Source organism: Ailuropoda melanoleuca, chromosome 3, assembly GCF_002007445.2.
Source record: "Ailuropoda melanoleuca isolate Jingjing chromosome 3, ASM200744v2, whole genome shotgun sequence".
NCBI classification, from domain to species: domain Eukaryota; kingdom Metazoa; phylum Chordata; class Mammalia; order Carnivora; family Ursidae; genus Ailuropoda; species Ailuropoda melanoleuca.
The window spans coordinates 118,243,312-118,263,288 of NC_048220.1; the positions used below are offsets into that span (position 1 = coordinate 118,243,312).

General features: G+C 39.8%; 1 protein-coding gene across 2 annotated transcripts in view; it reads right to left on the bottom strand.

Moving 5' to 3' along the window:
- Positions 1-19,977, bottom strand: part of WDR70 (WD repeat domain 70) — a 303,131-nt gene that overhangs the window by 28,555 nt on the left and 254,599 nt on the right. The gene's annotated exons all lie outside the window — the stretch shown is intronic.

Consider the following 19,977-nt stretch of genomic DNA (forward strand, 5'->3'; position numbering starts at 1 on the left):
AAGGTCCAAGTCTCATAAAGCTTTTTCAGGAACAACACATATTTGCAGGCATTGAAAAATATCTCCCTATCTATGAGATAAACCAGCAGGATAATAGCAGAAGTAAAACACAGATACAGCATACAAAGACTTGACATTAACCTGAATGAAAAACTATTTAAGAGAAGGTTCACTGGAAGTTATGATCCTTTGAATTCATTACTGGTAAGGAAAATAAGTGGTGCTCTGGGGTCGAAAAGAATGAGTTCTCGGTGAGAACTACAACCTGTTTTTAATTTTTGTCTGCAGTAAGAGGGCCAAGGTGGGAGGTTTAGTAGGGACGGAATGAAGGGGAGAAAAGATAAAGCTGAAATCAGTAGGCAGAGACACCATGTGCTAGGTTCTGCAGATCTCACTCTGATAGGACAAGTACTGAGTGGAAACACCAATTCAAGATTAAAAACCATTACGTGCCAAGCAACGTACAAGGACTAAGGAGAAAAGGGGTACAATTAGATACTGCTATTTTCGGTTCTAATAGTAAAATGAAAATAATAAAAGTCCTGCCTTTCAAATCTATCTCAGGCTGAATTTCTCTGGTTTCTTTTCCCTAACCATCCCACTCTTTTGTTAAGACAGAATATCTGTGAATCTCCTCAATCCCTTTTGATAGAAATTCTGGCTCCCACCTGACTGGCAAGAAGTATGCATATAGTTATACGGCCACAAATCCTTCTCTGAGATTCAGGAGTAACTGAAGAGGAAATGTAAGAGTGTGCAGGACTTCTAATTCTGATCTGACAATATTCTACAAGAGCGCTTCTTAAGCTCTGCACCACTGATGACAGCTGAGATACTGTACTGAGAAAATCAAATCAGAGTGGCCGTGTTTTCCCGGTTGGGGGGGGGGGTAAAATTAGGTTCAAAGGGCAGGTTTTTACAATTTTAGGTGTTCTTTCCACAATTTTTCTTAAATCTATGGTGCCTGCTACCCAGTGTCCACTAGCAAGTGCTAAAAGATGATAAAACACACAGTGAATGAATATTAACAAAAATCCTTGAAAACAGTATTATCATATATGGTTTGGTTTTGGGGGGAGGGTTTTCATTTCTTACATATGCTTGTGAAACCTACTTTATAATGCATGAGTATAGAAGGTACATTTTATCTTATAAAATGTGCTTGGTTGGTAAAATGGAATGAAGTATATCAACAGTTCATGGTCTACAAAGCACAGCCTGACTTATGGGTGCTCTGCCACTGAGATTAATTTGAGAACCATGCCTTGGCCACTGGAAATTTCCAAATGGTCATGGCCAGGTATAAGGAAACATGAGAAGAGTCACAAACTTAACTTCATAAACCCCATCTAGAATAAGTTCATCTGAGCCAATACTCATCTCCTTCAAATCAATGCTTACATGTCATCACGCCAAGACTGCCCCATTTAAAACCACACTGCACAACTTTCCTTACTGTGTTTTTTCATTTTTCCAAAGCATGTATCACCTTTTAACATAATATATAATCTATCATTAATTATGCTTATTATCTGCTTCCCCGATGTGAACATATTTTCTACATAGGCAGAGACCTTAGTGTGTTTGGGGTGGCAATGTATCCCAAATGCCTAGATTAATGTCTGGTGCTCAATAAATGTTTGTTGATGGAATGACTTAAAAGTTAGAGTTCACCCACGCCTAAATGGATTGCTTTGCTAAGTGGAGTTAGAGACAATTTCCCAAGTTAAAATCATTACTATCTATGGAGAATAATTTTATTTCTCTAGATCATTATCATACTCAAGTATCCTACAAACAAACAGGGTTCGTTCCCTCCTAATGTGGTCCTTCCTAAAAAGAAGGATGTGCATGAAACAGAGAACAAGGGACAATAGTAAGAGGGGCTTTCAAGGGCCTTCAGAAATCCCAGCCACCCACAAATGGCCCCAGGACAATCTCAAGGACATAGTATTAAAGTTATTTCTCTTCCTTGGTTCTCTAGAGGTCTGGCTAAGCAGTCTAAGATTACTGGTTCTCAAATATGTTTTCAAGTGAGCAGGGTGCAGAATTGGAAAGGATCCACAATGAAGGCCTGGTAAATTCCAAGACACCCAGCCAAATAGGCAGTTTCCAGGGGCAGCAGGTTACTGTTACTCTCTCCCTCTACGCTGAGTGTGTAAATGTTAGAGAGAGGCAACTGCCCAGGCCAACAGGCCAAGACCTGATTGCTTTCTAGGTAGTCCAAACTCAGGGCACTGCACCTCTATTCCTGTTCATATCCTCTCCTCTCCAGAGCTCTTAAGACACACACATGGCTGGTTAGCATAAAGCTCATGGAGAAGCACATTTACCCTCCTTTTCACATGGAAGCAGGGGGGAATGCAAATAAGACCCCTTGAACTAAACAGTCATTCCAGAGCTCCATCCACTGTGGCGATGAGTCACCAAAGCCGCCAATGAGGGCTCTGTGAGCAGTCTAACTTAGGCAGAGGACACTTAAGGCTCAATTACCCTAAGACTGGTTATTAATCAAATACTACAGGGATTCCAAAACATGGAATGAAGAAACAGAATTCAAAGTCAAAGGTGGGTGGGCCTTTTTTGTTTATTAATATTTATTGTGTGTGTTTAGCTAACCTTTGTAAACTTTGCAGCTAATGCGGCTCCGCACTTTGTCCTGTCAAGGAAATGCATCTTATAGCAGAGAGCTGGCCATCTGCCAAACCAAACAATCTCTGAGACAGCGGCAGGGCTGGGGAGCAAGCAGAGCTGCCACGCCGCTAACTTGTCAAACATACATACCGGGCTTTACTTAACAACAATGGGACACGTGCCTGCTAGAAACCCAAGGAACTATCTGAAGACATATGAGCTATAACTACTTAGAGTGCATTCACTCCATCAACCATCCACCCGAGCCTTCCTTTAGACTCTGTTCTTGAGGAGGTGTGTCTGTGGCTGGAGGTTGACACAGTCAGACCTACAGATTTCCTGAGAAACGCAGCAAACAGAGGGTCCTGAGCACATCTGAGTGGAAGGACCAGAGAGGAAAATGACACAAGAGCTACCCGGATCTAAGAGAAAGCCTTCACACTGCATCATGAGATTCAAATGGCAGAAGCCCACTGTCGTGCAAAGGACTAGATTCCGAAATTAGTCTGCGTATTTTAATACACTGATTTGTTTAATTAAATTGATAAAGCATTTTTATTCCTACCCTAATCTACTTCAACTTACCAAAACAATGTAGGTCCACTAATGGCTTCCCCTAGCTAATTAGGCTGAACTCCATTTTAGCATAAAATTAGGTGTAGCCTTGTAAACCAAAGCCTACCTTCATTTTAGCATTGTAATTTGGCAGTGCAGAGTAACCACAATCTGCCCCAAAGGTACTTAGCTCCAGCAGCAGCCATAAAGAGACGGTAATGGGACTGGAGATCATAAGCAAGATGACAAGAAGGAATTGCAAGACTTTAATGTACTTAACACAGAGATCTTTCTTCTCTGCAGAGACCAAAGAAAAAGCAGGGGTGTGGGCTGGGGAAGAAGAGCGCACTGTGTACAAACAGCAGTGTCGATATTCCAAAACAGGAATTTTGGAATTATCCCTTAGCAAAAGTAAAAAGGCCACAAAAAATTCCAAATAATTTATTTCTGTGGTTTTTCTGGTTTACTTTAAGTGAAATCATGGAAGCAAATAAAGAGAGGAGAAGGAAACCAATGAGAGAAATGAATTTATATTTTAGGACACGGTGGAAAGGGAACTACTAGGTATCTGGAATTTTATATTATTTAAAGTAATTGAATCCTTGCAACAATACTGCAAAATTAGTAATATCCTCCTTTCACAAGAACAAGAAACTGAGGCTTGTGGGAAGGTGGGTAACTTTCCTAAGGCCACACAACTTATACTGAAAGGAGCTGGGATCCGTGGGGAGGTTTTCCCAACCCCAATGCTCATTCCCTGATACTACTTAATTATGCAAAGTCCTATTTTAGAAGATGGGGAGGAGAGATGTGGGAGATCTGAAATCATTTCCAAACCCACCTAAGCCAGAAGTAGAAATCTTAGCAAGTTTATATTAAAAGGCAGATGGTATAACTAAAATCATAAAGGAAAAGGCTCACTACTACCCAGGTCATAAATGTTACTATAAAAGAAATCAATGCCTGTATAATATCTTAGGGGTCTGTAACGCACATATCCAAACACCACCCTTATTCTACTTTACATACTAAAAGAAGCCTAACATCCTTCATAATTTTATATCTTAAACATGACTATGATGAAACACCATTTCCTGATTCTTCCCAGCTGCTGAGCCACACTGTAAACCAAACTCCATCTGGTTTTTTCATGTTTGGTTTTTGTCACATAGTACAAGAATGGATAAGCTACCTAGCGATTCCTTGGGAGAACAAGCACTTTCCAGAATTTTCAAATAAGGAGCCTTACACCTGTCTGTGAAGGAGACTTTCACAGTTTTGCAGACCTGTACAGAGGCAGTCTCACGGTCATGGACATTCAGGAATATCCACTGCATCTGAATGGCTGTGTGTGTGCTGATTTCCAAGGCTAAGAGCATAGATCAAGATATGAGTCCAAAATAAATAAAAAGAAGGCAGATGAAAATGGAAAAATACTGGAGAAAGAACTTTCTTCAAATTTTCACAAGCCCGAGTTCTATTTCACAGAAAGAAAAACTGCTTTCTACGTTAAACTATTGAGCCAGGGAGGTAGAAGAGTAAGATGAGAATTCTCTACACCTTTCTAGGCTATTTGTCCTGTCCTGCCAAAGCCGTGATTTCTCTAAACTTGGATTCTTCTGCAGCACGCATGGGTCATGAGGCTTGGCTTCATCCCTCTAAAGTTCAGGAAGCAAACCTGGTGAATAAGCCTCAGTCCCCAATAACTAAGACTCCTCAACACCCACCTTATCTCCATGGAGACATCCCTCAAATGGAAAAAATTAAAGACAGACATTTTCTCTGCTCTTCTTTCTAAGTACACACCTATCCTTTCTTCTTCCTCCACACCTCCTCCAACTCCAAGGAAGTTCTACCATAGGGCCAAACACACAGCAACTGCCATTCTTTTCTGGAAATCTTCTCAATCCTCCCCCTTTCCTGCCCCAAGTAATTTTCTGATAAACCTCATAGCAGCTCACTTGTGGGGGGGGGAAGCCATAGCATTTCTGTAAATGTAGGGGCTGCTGCAGAAAACCCAAACAAGGAAGTGTTGCTCTATACCTGCCGTAAATATTTGATACAGATGTACAGATTATGACTTTTAAAAACGAGCACCTAATTATCAAATTAATTCCCACCAAAGCCATGGAAAATTCATTTATTAAAATCTTTTCATTTATAGCCTATGCTCTAAAATTAAGGTAATTGCTAAAGCAGCAAAAATCTGAAACCTGGTAGTTGTCCTTGGCACTAAATGAATCACATCTGTATCTGATAATAAAAATGCCTTAAGAATTTCATCACGAGAAAAAGTTCTCAGAGAAAATGGAAGGTCTCTTGGGTAAGAAAATTAAATACAATTTTCTTCATCTAATTCAAAACACTAAATGTTAGTTTGCTCCAATCCACTTATTTGAGAAGAATTTACAAAAGAAAAGAAAGCACAAATAACGACTGAACAAAATCTGGTAATTATTCTTATTAACGACAGTCTGGGAGCAGGAAACAAACAGGCGGCTGGAAGCTGAAGTCCACAGGATGAGCGACACTGGTGGTGGATCCTACAAGGCAAAAATCCCAGAGGCCCTACACCACAGTGATCCACACAGAAGCAGCACTTACTGGAGGCACAGTCCCAAAATTCTAGTGGAGCTTCCCACTGGTTGGCACAGGATGGGTTGCAGGCAAGTCTTCAGGCCTGAGATCTCCTCAGGCCTGAGATGGGCGTAGGGCACTAGAGCCTTCGGCAAATCAGTTACAGCAAAAAGTACCCTTATCTGTTTATACCACACATTATCATTATGAGCACCAGGCTGAGAAAAAGCTTGAGAGACACTACCTAAGGCTATGTCTCTCAATCTAATCTACGCAGACCCAGGCCTCTTTACCCTTCTTCATTCATCAAGTTCAAGATGGCCAAGGCCATACATGAAAAATGCACAGCTAACATCATATTCAATGGTGAAAAGCTGAGAGCTTTTCCCCTAAGATCAGGAACAAGACAAAGATGTCCANGGGGGGGGGGGGGGGAGGCATCTACATTGGTAAGGAAGAAGTAAAACTTTCACTATTTGCAGATCACGTGATACCGTATATAGAAAATTCTAAAGACGTGACCAAAAAACTAGTAGAACTAATAAATAAATTCAGTAAGGTCACAGGAAACAAAATCTATATACAGAAAGCCATTGCATTTCTATACATTAATAATAAAGTGGCAGACAGAGAAATAAAGAAAAAAATCCCATTTATAATTGTACCAAAAATAATAAAATACCTAGGAATAAACTTGATCAAAGAGGTGAAAGATCTTTACTCTGAAAACACTGATGAAAGAAACTGAAGATGACACAAACAAATGGAAAGATATTCCATACTCATGGATTGGAAGAACAAACATTCTTAAAATGTCCACATTACCCAAAGCAATCTACGGATTCAATTCAATCCCTATCAAAATACCAACAGTATTCTTCACAGAACCAGAAAAAATAATCTTAAAATTTGTACAGAACCACAAAAGACCTCAAGTAGTCAAAGCAATCTTGAAAAAAGAAGAACAAAACGGGAGGTTATCACAATCCCAGATACCAAGATATACTACCCAAGCTGCACTAACCAAAACAGTACGGTACTGGCACAAAAATAGACACAGATCAATAGAACAGAATAGAGAGCCCAGAAATAAATCCACAATTATATGGCCAAATAATCTTCAACAAAGGAGTCCAGAATATGCAATGGGAAAAAGTTTCTTCAACAAATGGTGCTGGGAAAACTGGACAGCTAAACACAAAAGAATGCAACTGGACCTTCTCACACCAAACACAAAAATAAACTCAAAATGTATTAAAGACCTAAATTTAAGATCTGAAACCATAAAAATCCTAGAAGAGAATGGGCAGTAATTTCTCTGACATTGGCCATAGCAACATTTTTCTAGATATGCCTCCTGAGGCAAGGGAAACAAAAGCAAAAAGAAACTATTAGGACTACATCAAAATAAAAAGCTTCCACACAACAAAGGAAACTATCAACAAAACTAAACAACAACCTACTGAATGGGAGAAGGTATCTGCCAATGACATATTGGATAAAGGGTTAGATATCCAAAATATATAAAGTACTTACATAACACCCAAAAACCAAACAATCTGATTAAAGAATGGGCAGAAAACCTGAACAGACATTTTTCAAAAGAAGACATCCAGATGGCCAATAGACACATGAAAAATGCTCAACATCACTCATCATCAGGGAAGTGAAAACCAAAACCACAATGAGGTATCACCTCACACCTCTCAGAATGACTAAAATCAAACAGACAAGAAACAACAAGTGTTGACGAGGATGTGGAGAAAAACATACTCTTTCTTGTACACTGTTGGTGGGCATGCAAATTGGTACAGCCACTGTGAAAAATAGTATGGAGGATCCTCAAAAAATTAAAAATAGAATTGCCGTATCATCCAGTAATTCCACTACTGGGTATTTACCAAAAGAATACAAAAACACCAATTTAAAAAGATATATGCACCCCTAGCTTATTGCAGCATGATTTGCAATAGCCAAATTACGGAAGCAACCCAAGTGCCCATCAATAGATGAATGGATAAAGAAGTGGTATGTATACACACACACACACACACACACACACACACACACACAATGGAATATTACTCAGACATAAAAAATAATGTCTTGCCATTTGCAACAACGGAGATGGATCTGGAGGGTATAACATTAAGTAAAATAAGTCAGTCAGACAAAGGCAAATGCCACGACTTAGTTCACATGTAAAATTTAAGGAACAAAACAAAGAGGCAAAGAAAAAACGAGGCAAACCAAAAAACAGACTCTTAACTATAGAGAACTGATGGTTACCAGTGGGGAGGTGGGTTGGAGGATGAGTGAAATAAATTAAGGGAATTAAAAGTACACTTACAATGACGAATACTGAGTAATATAAAGAACTGCTGAGTCACTGTACTGTACACCTGAAACTAATATATCACTGTATGTTAACTACACTGGACTTAAAATTTTTAAAAAGATAGATATGGGCATAAAGATAATAACCATAAATCCTCTGTTTATATGAATAAACAAAGGACAAGTAGATAAGGCTATTAAATCCCTAACTATACGATAAGAAATATACACAATTAGATCTTGGAAATCATCAACTACGTATGTAAAACCAAACCAAACCAAATCATACAAAACAGGAAAAACCAAATCTTCAAAAATGAACTATATAGGATATGTAAAGCACTATTTATCTTAATATAATATGGGTAAAAATGTTTTACAAATCATACTCTTTTACTTAGCCCTTTGGGGGTCTCACAACCCCTCCTCATACATGACAAAGCATTATCTATCACCCCAAAAAAGAAAAAAAAACCACTATCCTGGGAAATGTGTTAATTATAGACCTCTTTCTTCCCCACACTATATATAATTGTGAAAGTCTGGCCAGAGCTCCAATAGAACAGCTGGAAAACTTGTTACTAAAGATCGTTCATCAAATTCAGGTTGGGAGAGGAAAAACTGTCACAGAATATCTTACAAGACATAAAGTCCTTCACTGGTCTGCTATCGGTGGGACATAATACGGTGCTGGGGTTAGACAACAGAGCACTAGTCATTATCGCATTGTATGTTTTCACACGGTATAAAGAATAGTGTGCCATTTTGAACACCTTCAAACATCTACAAAATCAAGTTTTCCTTTTCTGATATTTTATAAAGGAGTCAAGTATGTTTCTCCTTCAGGATTGTATTATGTAGTGGCTAATTCTTCATCCAGTTTTGCCATTCATGGCAATGATATTTATACAAGGAAATACAAATAAGTTTAAATACCAATTAAAAGAACACCAAACACAAGACTGCAGAGAAGGAAAAAATGTTTCTATTTAACCAAAAGGGCAATAGTGACTCTTGATATTGTTTTTGCGGGTCCAGAAAGGGAAGCAAAACAGTAAACAGAAAACATTTCTTTGAAACTGCTATCACCAATAAGTAGTAGATGTCTTTTAATATAGCACGGTTTAGGGTTAAATGCCACTAGAAAATGAGTAAACTATTAAACTGAACAAGCCCTCCTGTTTGTCCTCATTCTTTTGCTTTCAATAATTTATGAAGCCTAGAGCAGCATGTGATTGGCACTTCAACCCAATGTAACTCTCAAAATGAGATCATTTCAAATTGATTAACAAAGAGATAATTACAGGAAAGACATTTCACTATAGGTTTTGAATGCATTCCTACAGCAAGCATTATTTCAAGGAAGAGAATAGCTGAAAAGAGAGTATCAGAGATAACAGAAATGTTGAGAAAACATGACCCACAAGGAAATGTTAAAAAAAAAAATAAGTTTGGTTCTCTTAGACAAGAGAAGACTGAAGAGAAACTTTATAATAGAGGAAACAGAGGATGTTGACCAGCTGTTCTCCAACTCCATGAGGACTCAAGTAAAGGATGTGGGCTCTAAGCTTAAGAATGTGAGGCTAAAGTACAGGAAAAAAATAAAAGAGATCTGATGGTAAGGGATTTCAACAACAGGAATGAACTCTTTGGGAGGGTTGTAAAATCTTCTGTTAAAAATAAGTCTAAATTTCACATAGAAAAATTAGGGCATAGTTCTCAGGTAAGCAAGGAGATGGACTCCAGAAGGTAATATTGAGAAACTAAACTAAGTATGCTTGATGCCAGATGGCAGCTGATTAAGCAAAAGCCAGTAGCTTCGCCTGTGGCACAGTTACGTCGAGAGAACACACCACCAGAGTAAGAGAAGTGACTCACACCAGGATCAATGACATTATTTAACTTCCTACAATATGAATGTCCCTGCAAATGTGCAGGGATCTTAGAAGCTTCCTCCTAGGCACATCTGCTGCAGTCTGTACTAGTTCATTATGTATTTTCCATTATCATTGTAATATTTTTAAAAAAAGGAAGGAAGGAAGGAAGGAAGGAAGGAAGGAAGGAAGGAAGGAAGGAAGGAAAGGAAAGGAAAGGAAAGAGGGAAGGAAGGAAGGAAAGGAAAGGAAAGGAAAGGAAAGGAAAGGAAAGGAAAGGAAAGGAAAGGAAAGGACAGAACTGGTTTTAGGTGAGACAGCGGAAACATTCCACTCAGTCTCTCCTTCCGAGTGCAGTTATATAAGATAGAAGGCATGCAGCACCTATTTGAGGACTCTGAAAAGTAAACAGTAGTAGGTAGATTGGGGAATTAGTCCATAATTCAGAGCATCACTGAAGAAGAAGTGAGTTTACTATTTCCCTTACTCCAGTTCTTCCCCCTACCTGCCCCCCAAAATCTGTGATGCACAAAATATCAAAATTTTGAAAAAGACAGCTCAGTCCAACTCAGTTTCCCTTTTGCCTTAAGCTTTAGTATGGCTTGGCACAGCCCTGTTACTCATCCCATTTTTATTCAAAATATTGGTATTTTATTCACCATGGATTTTTTGCATTAATTTTCATTTTTTTATAATGTTGCATTAAAATGTCATTTATCTTGACTACTGAGTTTTTTGGCACCTCCGTAAATTTTGTGCTTGAGCCTGACCCTAGTCCTGGCCCTGCTTCAACCTATGTCTCCCTCTATTACATAAAATTTTAGCCTAAAATGGACCGCTAGACCTAAATACAAAACATAAAACTTTTATGAAAATCTGGGTGACCTGGGGGTCAGTCAAGGAGTTCTTAGATATGACACCAAAAGTATACTCTATAAAAGAAAAAACTGATAAACTGGACTGTATCAAATTTAAAATCTTCTGTTTTATAAAAGCCACTCTTAAGAAAAAAATAAGCAACAGATTAGGAGAAAATATTTGCAGATATCCTAAAAAGAACTTACCCTAAAAAGGACTTGGTGTCTAGAACATATAATGGACTCTCAAAGCTTAACAGTAAGAAAATAAACAACCTGACTTTAAAATGGCAAAACACTTGAACAGGTGCTCCACTAAAGAGAATAATAATAGACAAAGAGCACATGAAGATATTCAACATCATTAGCCATTAGAAAAACGCTGGGTGGCACAGCGGTTAAGCGTCTGCCTTCGGCTCAGGGCGTTCCCGGCATTATGGGATCGAGCCCCACATCAGGCTCCTCTGCTATGAGCCTGCTTCTTCCTCTCCCACTCCCCCTGCTTGTGTTCCCTCTCTCGCTGGCTGTCTCTATCTCTGTCAAATAAACAAATAAAATCTTAAAAAAAAAAAATATTTAAAAAAAAGAAAAAAAAAAGAAAAACGCAAATTATAACCATGATGAGAGACCATTCCACACCTATTAGAATGTATAAAATAAAAAATGTCCACAACCCAAACTGTTGGTGAGGATATGGAGCAAGTGGAAAACAAATACATCATTGTATTTGCATTTTCGACACTGGTGGAAATGCAAAATGGCACCGTTACTCTGAAGAACAGCTTGGTATTTTCTTATAAAAAATAATCACATACTCACTGTATGACCCAGCAAGCCTACTTTTAGTTATTTACTCCACAGAAATGAAAACTTGTGTTCATACAAAAATTTATATAAGAATGCTCATGGCAGCTCTATCCATAATCCCTAAAAACTGGAAACAATCAAGGTAAACTGGGCTATAGCCACACAGTAGAATACTACTCAGCATTAAATGTAACACACCCCTGATACACACCATAGCCTGGATGAGTCTCAAAGCATTCTGCTAAAGAAGTTGATCTACATGTTGGCTAACTGAACATAATAATAATTCAAAAAAAAAAAAGAAGAAGCTGATCTAAAAAAGGTTACATGAGGTATGAGTCCATTTAGGAAACATTGTTGAAAAGCGAGCACTACAGTGGAGACCAGTGAATGCTAGGGGTTAGGAATGGGGGGGCAGGGGAAGAGGTTAAGAGAGTGGCTACAGAGGGACAGGACAAAGGAGTCTTTGGAGGGTGAGGGAACTGTTCTGTATCCTGATTGTATTGATGGTGGCTACATAAATCCACATATGTGTTAAAAATCACAGAACTATACACTTTTTTTTTTTTAAAGATTTATTTATTTATTTATTCATTCGACAGAGGTAGAGACAGCCAGCGAGAGAGGGAACACAAGCAGGGGGAGTGGGAGAGGAAGAAGCAGGCTCATAGCGGAAGGGCCTGATGTTTGGCTCGATCCCAGAATGCTAGGATCACGCCCTGAGCCGAAGGCAGACGCTTAACCGCTGTGCAACCCAGGTGCCCCAAAACTATACACTTTTTAAAAAGATACATTTTACTGTATCATTTTCAAAAAAAAATAACCACCACTAAACTAGTTCTTAGCCGTTTCCTTACTTAAAACATTTAAAGACTTGATAAAGCAGATATTATCATGAAATCAGTGGTTTCTTTTCTATTTGCACATGCCTACGGATGAGCACTCAACTGTGTTCTTCAAATCCTGAGAACTACTGTCCTGGAACATCCACAACATGATAGCTTTACACATAATGAGAAGTAATTTAATTAAGTCTTACTGACACCAGCCCTCCTCAGACATTGTGAAGCTAATAGCTAACTTAGTGGAGGACTCCAGCTGAAGGTTATGGTTCGATTTAAATTGAAGTCTGGTAAAGATGCTGCTTACTTCATGAAATCCCAAGAAACAATTTAGCAAAAATGAACTTTTGGGACTTCACCAAGATAAAAGCTTCTGCACAGCAAAGGAAACAGTCAACAAAACTAAAAGGCAGTATACAGTATGAGAGAAGATATTTGCAAATGACAGAACAGATAAAGGGCTGGTATCCAAGATATATAAAGAATTCACCAAACTCAACGCTCAAAAAACAAATAATCCAGTCAAGAAATGGGCAGAAGACATGAACAGACACTTCTCCAAAGAAGACATACAAATGGCCAGCAGACACATGAAAAAGTGCTCATCACTAGCCATCAAGGAAATACAAACCAAAACCACAATGAGATACCACCTTACACCGGTTAGAGTGGCAAAAATTAACAAAATAGGAAACAACAAATGTTGGCGAAGATGTGGAGAAAGGGGAACACTCTTACACTGTTGATGGGAATGCAAACTAGTACAGCCACTCTGGAAAACAGTAAGGAGGTTCCTCAAGATGTGAAGAATAGAGCTACCCTACAACCCAGCAATTGCACTACTGGGTATTTACCCCAAAGATACGGATGTAGTGAAAAGAAGGGGCACCTGCACCGCAATGTTCATAGCAGCAATGTCCACAATAGCCAAACTGTGGAAGGAGCTGAGATGCCCTTCAACAGATGAATAGATAAAGAACACAAACCATGAAAGCAGCAAAATTGCAATACTGTTTTTCATCATAGCTCAATGACATATATTTTCTTCAGTGATTAAAGAAAATACTCCTAAAGAAAGGAGTAGTGGCTGATCACTGTGCCTCTTGACAGTAAAATACTGTCCTAATAGCCATGCTGGAAGTTAGCTCTGGACCCTGAAAGGTAGTGGTAGAGAAAGAACCACGTAACTGCTGTACTGTCAAATTTACACTAAAACTCCATCATCTTCTACTTACTCCCAAGTTTTGGGTTTTTTTAATTTAAATTCAATAGCCAATATATAGTACATCATTGTTTTTGATGTAGTGTTCAGTGATTCATTAGTTGCATATAACATTTAGTGCTCATCACATCACGTGCCCTCCTTAACGCCCATCGCCCAGTTACCCCATCCCCTCACCTACCTCCCTTTCACAACCCTCAGTTTGTTTCTCAGAGTCAAGAGTCTCTTATGGCTTTTCTCCCTCTCTGATTTCTTCCCATTCGGTTTTCCCTCCCTTCCCTTATGATCCTCTGCACTATTTCTTATATTCCACATATGAGTGAAACCATATGATGATTGTCTTCCTCTGATTGACTTATTTCACTTAGCATGATACCCTCCAGTTCCATCCACGTCAATGTAAATAGTGGANATATATGTCATTGAGCTATGATGAAAAACAGTATTGCAATTTTGCTGCTTTCATGGTTTGTGTTCTTTATCTATTCATCTGTTGAAGGGCATCTCAGCTCCTTCCACAGTTTGGCTATTGTGGACATTGCTGCTATGAACATTGCGGTGCAGGTGCCCCTTCTTTTCACTACATCCGTATCTTTGGGGTAAATACCCAGTAGTGCAATTGCTGGGTTGTAGGGTAGCTCTATTCTTCACATCTTGAGGAACCTCCTTACTGTTTTCCAGAGTGGCTGTACTAGTTTGCATTCCCATCAACAGTGTAAGAGTGTTCCCCTTTCTCCACATCTTCGCCAACATTTGTTGTTTCCTATTTTGTTAATTTTTGCCACTCTAACCGGTGTAAGGTGGTATCTCATTGTGGTTTTGGTTTGTATTTCCTTGATGGCTAGTGATGAGCACTTTTTCATGTGTCTGCTGGCCATTTGTATGTCTTCTTTGGAGAAGTGTCTGTTCATGTCTTCTGCCCATTTCTTGACTGGATTATTTGTTTTTTGAGCGTTGAGTTTGGTGAATTCTTTATATATCTTGGATACCAGCCCTTTATCTGTTCTGTCATTTGCAAATATCTTCTCTCATTCTGTATACTGCCTTTTAGTTTTGTTGACTGTTTCCTTTGCTGTGCAGAAGCTTTTATCTTGATGAAGTCCCAATAGTTCATTTTTGCTTTTGTTTCCCTTGCCTTTAGAGACGTGTGTTGCACAAAGTTGCTGCGGCTGAGGCTGAAGAGGTTACGGCCTGTGTTCTCTAGGATTTTGACGGATTCCTATTTCAAATTTAGGTCTTTCATCCATTTTGAATTTATCTTTGTGTATGGTGTAAGAGAATGGTCCAGTTTCATTCTTCTGCATGTGACTGACCAATTTTTCCAGCACCATTTATTGAAAAGACTCTCTTTTTTCCTGATTTGTCAAATATTAGTTGACCACAGAGTTGAGGGTCCATTTCAGGACTCCCTATTCTGTTCCATTGATCTATGTGTCTGTTTCTGTGTTAGTACCATGCTGCTTTGATGATCATGGCTTTGTAATATAGCTTGAGGTCAGGCATTGTGATGCCCCCAGCTTTGGTTTTCTTTATCAACATTCCCCTGGCTATTTGGGGTCTTTTGTGATTCGATACAAATTCTGGGATTTGCAATCCCTATCAAAATATCATCAACATTTTTCACAGAGCTGCAACAAACAACACTCCCAAGTTTTTCATCAAATATTCATACATCTCAGAAGACCAAGAAACAACCAGTGCTCATGTACCCTGCCTTTCTGTTCCCAATGAGCAAATCCTCTAAACAGCTATGTGGAATATACTGTCTTATCACTTGGCTATGGGAAATAAAACCTATTTTAGGAAGTACAAATATGTTAATCAGTATCTATCTAGAATCTGCGTTGTTTAATCCTCCTAAGAAAGTGAATTACAGCAAAACTTCATTACGCTGATGCTGCTTTATCCAAGATAATACATAATTCAAAGAAACTGCTATTCACTAGTCAACCAGCTGCCTGATTACTCTTTAATAAAAATCAGGTAATGGAAAGCAAGTTAAACCCAAACTCCATTTTTTCCATCCCCTGTGCTTCATATTAAGAAGGTTTCACTGTATTTTAGAAGGCAGAAAAATGCCAAATACATTCTTTTTTTCGAGTTTATTTTCAGTTGGCATTTTCACTATCAAAAGCTCAAGCTGGGGAGCCTAGGTGGCACAGCGGTTAAGCGTCTGCCTTCGGCTCAGGGCGTGATCCGGGCGTTCTGGGATCGAGCCCCACATCAGGCTTCTCCGCTATGAGCCTGCTTTTTCCTCTCCCACTCCCCCGGCTTGTGTTCCCTCTCTCGCTGGTTGTCTCTATCTCTGTCAAATAAATAAAAAATAATAACTTTAAAAAAAAAAAGCTCAAGCTTCCTCTGTGTCCTATTCCTTGTACAATCCTGACTGGGCAAAGACATCGCTGGACTCTATTTCCAGAAAACTTTTAAAGAGGTTGAACCTTGTATCAGTGAGACAGATCATTAGTCTATTCCCAGGATGATACAGAAGAACAGGTGAGTTCTTCACCTCTTCAGGGACAAGCTTTCACAAGCACAGCTTCATTAATTTGTTTGAAGTGAATTTCCAGAGTAGTTCTATTTAGACTCATATGTAAGAACAAAGACACTTTCCAAAACCAATTCTAAGGATGTCTGGAATATCCATTCATTTGAATGACCTTTCTGTTCTCTTACATATGTACAAATAATGGAGGATGATTAGAGTCTGAATGGTCAACACGTCCCTTACGCTCATAAATTAAGATAAACAGCTAGTTTTGTGAAGAGTCCATTATTTATGGCCCCATAATACCCATTTCTTCTTTCCATTCAATCTCTTTGGATTTAAAATATCAATATATTTGACAGGTCAGAGTTAAGATGGCAGAGGAGTAGGGGACTCCTTTGTCAGCCGGTCCCCTGAGTTGAGCTGGATAGGTACCAGACCAGCCTGAACATACAANAGCAGGAATATCCACGGAATCAGCCTGAGACGCAGGAAGATACATCTGGATCTCTACAAATGAACATCTCCAGCGCTGAGTATTGAGGTATGAAGCGGGGAGCAGTGAAACCACACACAGATATGGAAGATAAGCGGAAGGGGGAGGGAGCCGCCGCATTTGGGTGCCGGGAAGCGGTAGCCACCTGCACGGGAGAGCGGGCGGACTCGCGGACAGAACCGCGAGACAGCAGACTGAGACTGTGAGCCGGGGAATGTGCGCCACCAGACTGAAACGGAGTTCCGGTGTGCTCACTGGAATGAGACTGAGACCGGGAGCTCCGGGAGCACGCGGGGGCGGCTAGTGGCTGGCGGTGTTAGAAACACAAAGGACAGAGACACGCCANGGTTGGAAACACAAAGGACAGAGACGTGCCGGCCCTGGAAGTGAGGGCTGGGACGCCGGGTGTGGGGCGCACAGCCCGGGATGCTGCAGGGTTGAGCAGCACCAACAGAAACAGAGTTAAAGTGGCCAGAACATCAGTGGAGAACGGTCCGCGATCCCACTGTTCTGAGACAGAGGCTGTNAGGCTGAATTTCAGCCGCTGCTGCTCTCTCAGAAGAGGCACAGCAGACCGCCAGGGAAAGCCGCCAGAGAACAAAAGCCTGGAAATACCGGTTCACAGTGTGCCCACCCCCATGACCCCTCGAGGGGGACACGGAGACTCTACCCAAACAGGGTTACCTGAGTATCGGAGNAATAAACTCTTTAAGGAAGAAGCCCACATCCCTAAGATCTCTATAAAACAAGGGCGCACGGCCTGGGTCCCAGTCAACACTTGGGCTCTGGACAACCCTGCAATCTCTCTTCATCAGAATGACGAGAAGGAGAAGTCCCCCCCAGCAAAGAAAAGATAATGAGTCTGTGGCCTCTGCCACAGAATTGGCCTCGGCCACAGAATTAATACATACGGATGTATCCCAATTATCAGAAATGGAATTCAGAGCAACAATGGTCAAGATGATGAGTAAACTTGAAAAAAGCATCAGAGAAAGCGTTGCTGAGAATATAGAATCCCTAAGGGCGGAAATGAGAGTGAATCTGACAGAAATTAAAAATTCTATGAGCCAAATGCACTCAAAACTAGAGGCTCAGACAGCCAGGGTGAATGAGCCAGAAGAACGTATCAGCGAACTGGAGGATGGGTTAGTAGAAGAAAAAGCTAAAATAGAATCTGGACTCAAAAAAATACACGCTCAGGAATGTAGATTACGGGAGATTACTGACTCTATGAAACGATCCAATGTCAGAATCATCGGCATCCCTGAAGGGGTGGAGAAAAACAGAGGTCTAGAAGAGATATTTGAACAAATTGTAGCTGAAAACTTCCCTAATCTAGCAAGGGAAACAAGCATTCGTGTCCAAGAGGCAGAGAGGACCCCATCCAAGCTCAACCAGGACAAACCTACGCCACGGCATGTCATAGTGCAATTCGCAAATATTAGATCCAAGGATACAGTATTGAAAGCGGCCAGGGCAAAGAAATTTCTCACGTACCAACGCAAAGGTATAAGAATTACATCAGACCTCTCTACACAGACCTGGAATGAGAGAAAGGGTTGGTGGGCATTTTTAAAGCTCTTTCAGCGAAAAACATGCAGCCAAGGATCCTTTATCCAGCAAAGCTGTCATTCAGAATTGATGGAGAAATAAAGACGTTCCAAAATCGCCAATCATTAACCAATTTCGTAACCACGAAACCAGCCCTACAGGAGATATTAAGGGGGGCTCTATAAAGGTAAAAAGGCCCCAAGAGTGATACAGAGCAGCAAGTCACAACCGATACAAAGACTTTAAAGAGAAATGGCATCATTAAAATCATATCTGTCAATAATCTCTATCAATCTAAATGGCTTAAACTCTCCCATAAAACGCCACAGGGTTGCAGATTGGATAAAAAGACATGACCCATCCATTTGCTGTCTACAAGAGACTCATTTTGAACCCAAAGATGCATTCAGACTTAGAGTAAGGGGATGGAGTACCATCTTCCACGCAAATGGACCTCAAAAGAAAGCTGGAGTAGCAATTCTCATATCAGATAGACTGGATTTTAAACTAGAGGCCATAGAGAGAGATACAGAAGGGCACTATATTATTCTTAAAGGAAGTATTCAACAAGTGGATATGACAATTATTAATATATATGCCCCCAACAGGGGAGCAGCAAGATACACAAGCCAACTCTTAACCAAAATAAAGAGACATATAGATAAGAACACAGTAATAGTAGGGGACCTCAACACCCCACTATCAGAAATAGACAGAACACCCTGGCAAAAACTAAGCAAAGAATCAAAGGCTTTGAATGCCATACTCGACGAGTTGGACCTCATAGATATATATAGAACACTACACCCCAGAACCAAAGAATACTCATTCTATTCAAATGCCCATGGAACATTCTCAAGAATAGATCATGCTCTGGGACACAAAACAGGTCTCAGCCAATACCAAAAGATTGAAATTATCCCCTGCATATTCTCAGACCACAACGCTCTGAAATTGGAACTCAACCACAAGGAAAAACCTGGAAGAAACTCAAACACTTGGAGGCTAAGAACCATCCTGCTCAAGAATGACTCGATAAACCAGGAAATCAAAAAACAAATTAAACAATTTATGGAGACCAACGAGAATGAATACACAACGGTCCAAAACCTATGGGATACTGCAAAGGCAGTCCTAAGGGGGAAATACATAGCCATCCAAGCCTCACTCAAAAGAATAGAAAAATCTAAAATGCAGTTTCTATATTCTCACCTCAAGAAACTGGAACAGCAACAGAGGGACAGGCCTAACCCACTGACAAGGAAGGAGTTGACCAAGATTAGAGCAGAAATCAATGAATTAGAGACCAGAACCACAGTAGAGCAGATCAACAGGACTAGAAGCTGGTTCTTTGAGAGAATCCATAAAATTGATAGACCACTGGCAAAACTTGTCCAAAAACAAAGAGAAAGGACTGAGATTATTAAAATTATGACTGAAAAGGGAGAGGTCACGACCAGCACCATTGAAATTGCAAGGATTATTAGAAACTTTTATCAACAGCTATATGCCAAAAAACTAAACAATCTGGAAGAGATGGAGGCCTTCCTGGAAACCTATAAACTACCAAGACTGAAACAGGAAGAAATAGATTTCTTAAATAGGCCAATTAACTATGAAGAAATTGAGTCAGTGATAAACAACCTTCCAAATAATAAAACTCCAGGCCCAGACGGTTTTCCTGGGGAATTCTACCAAACATTCAAAGAAGAAATAATACCTATTCTCCTAAAGCTA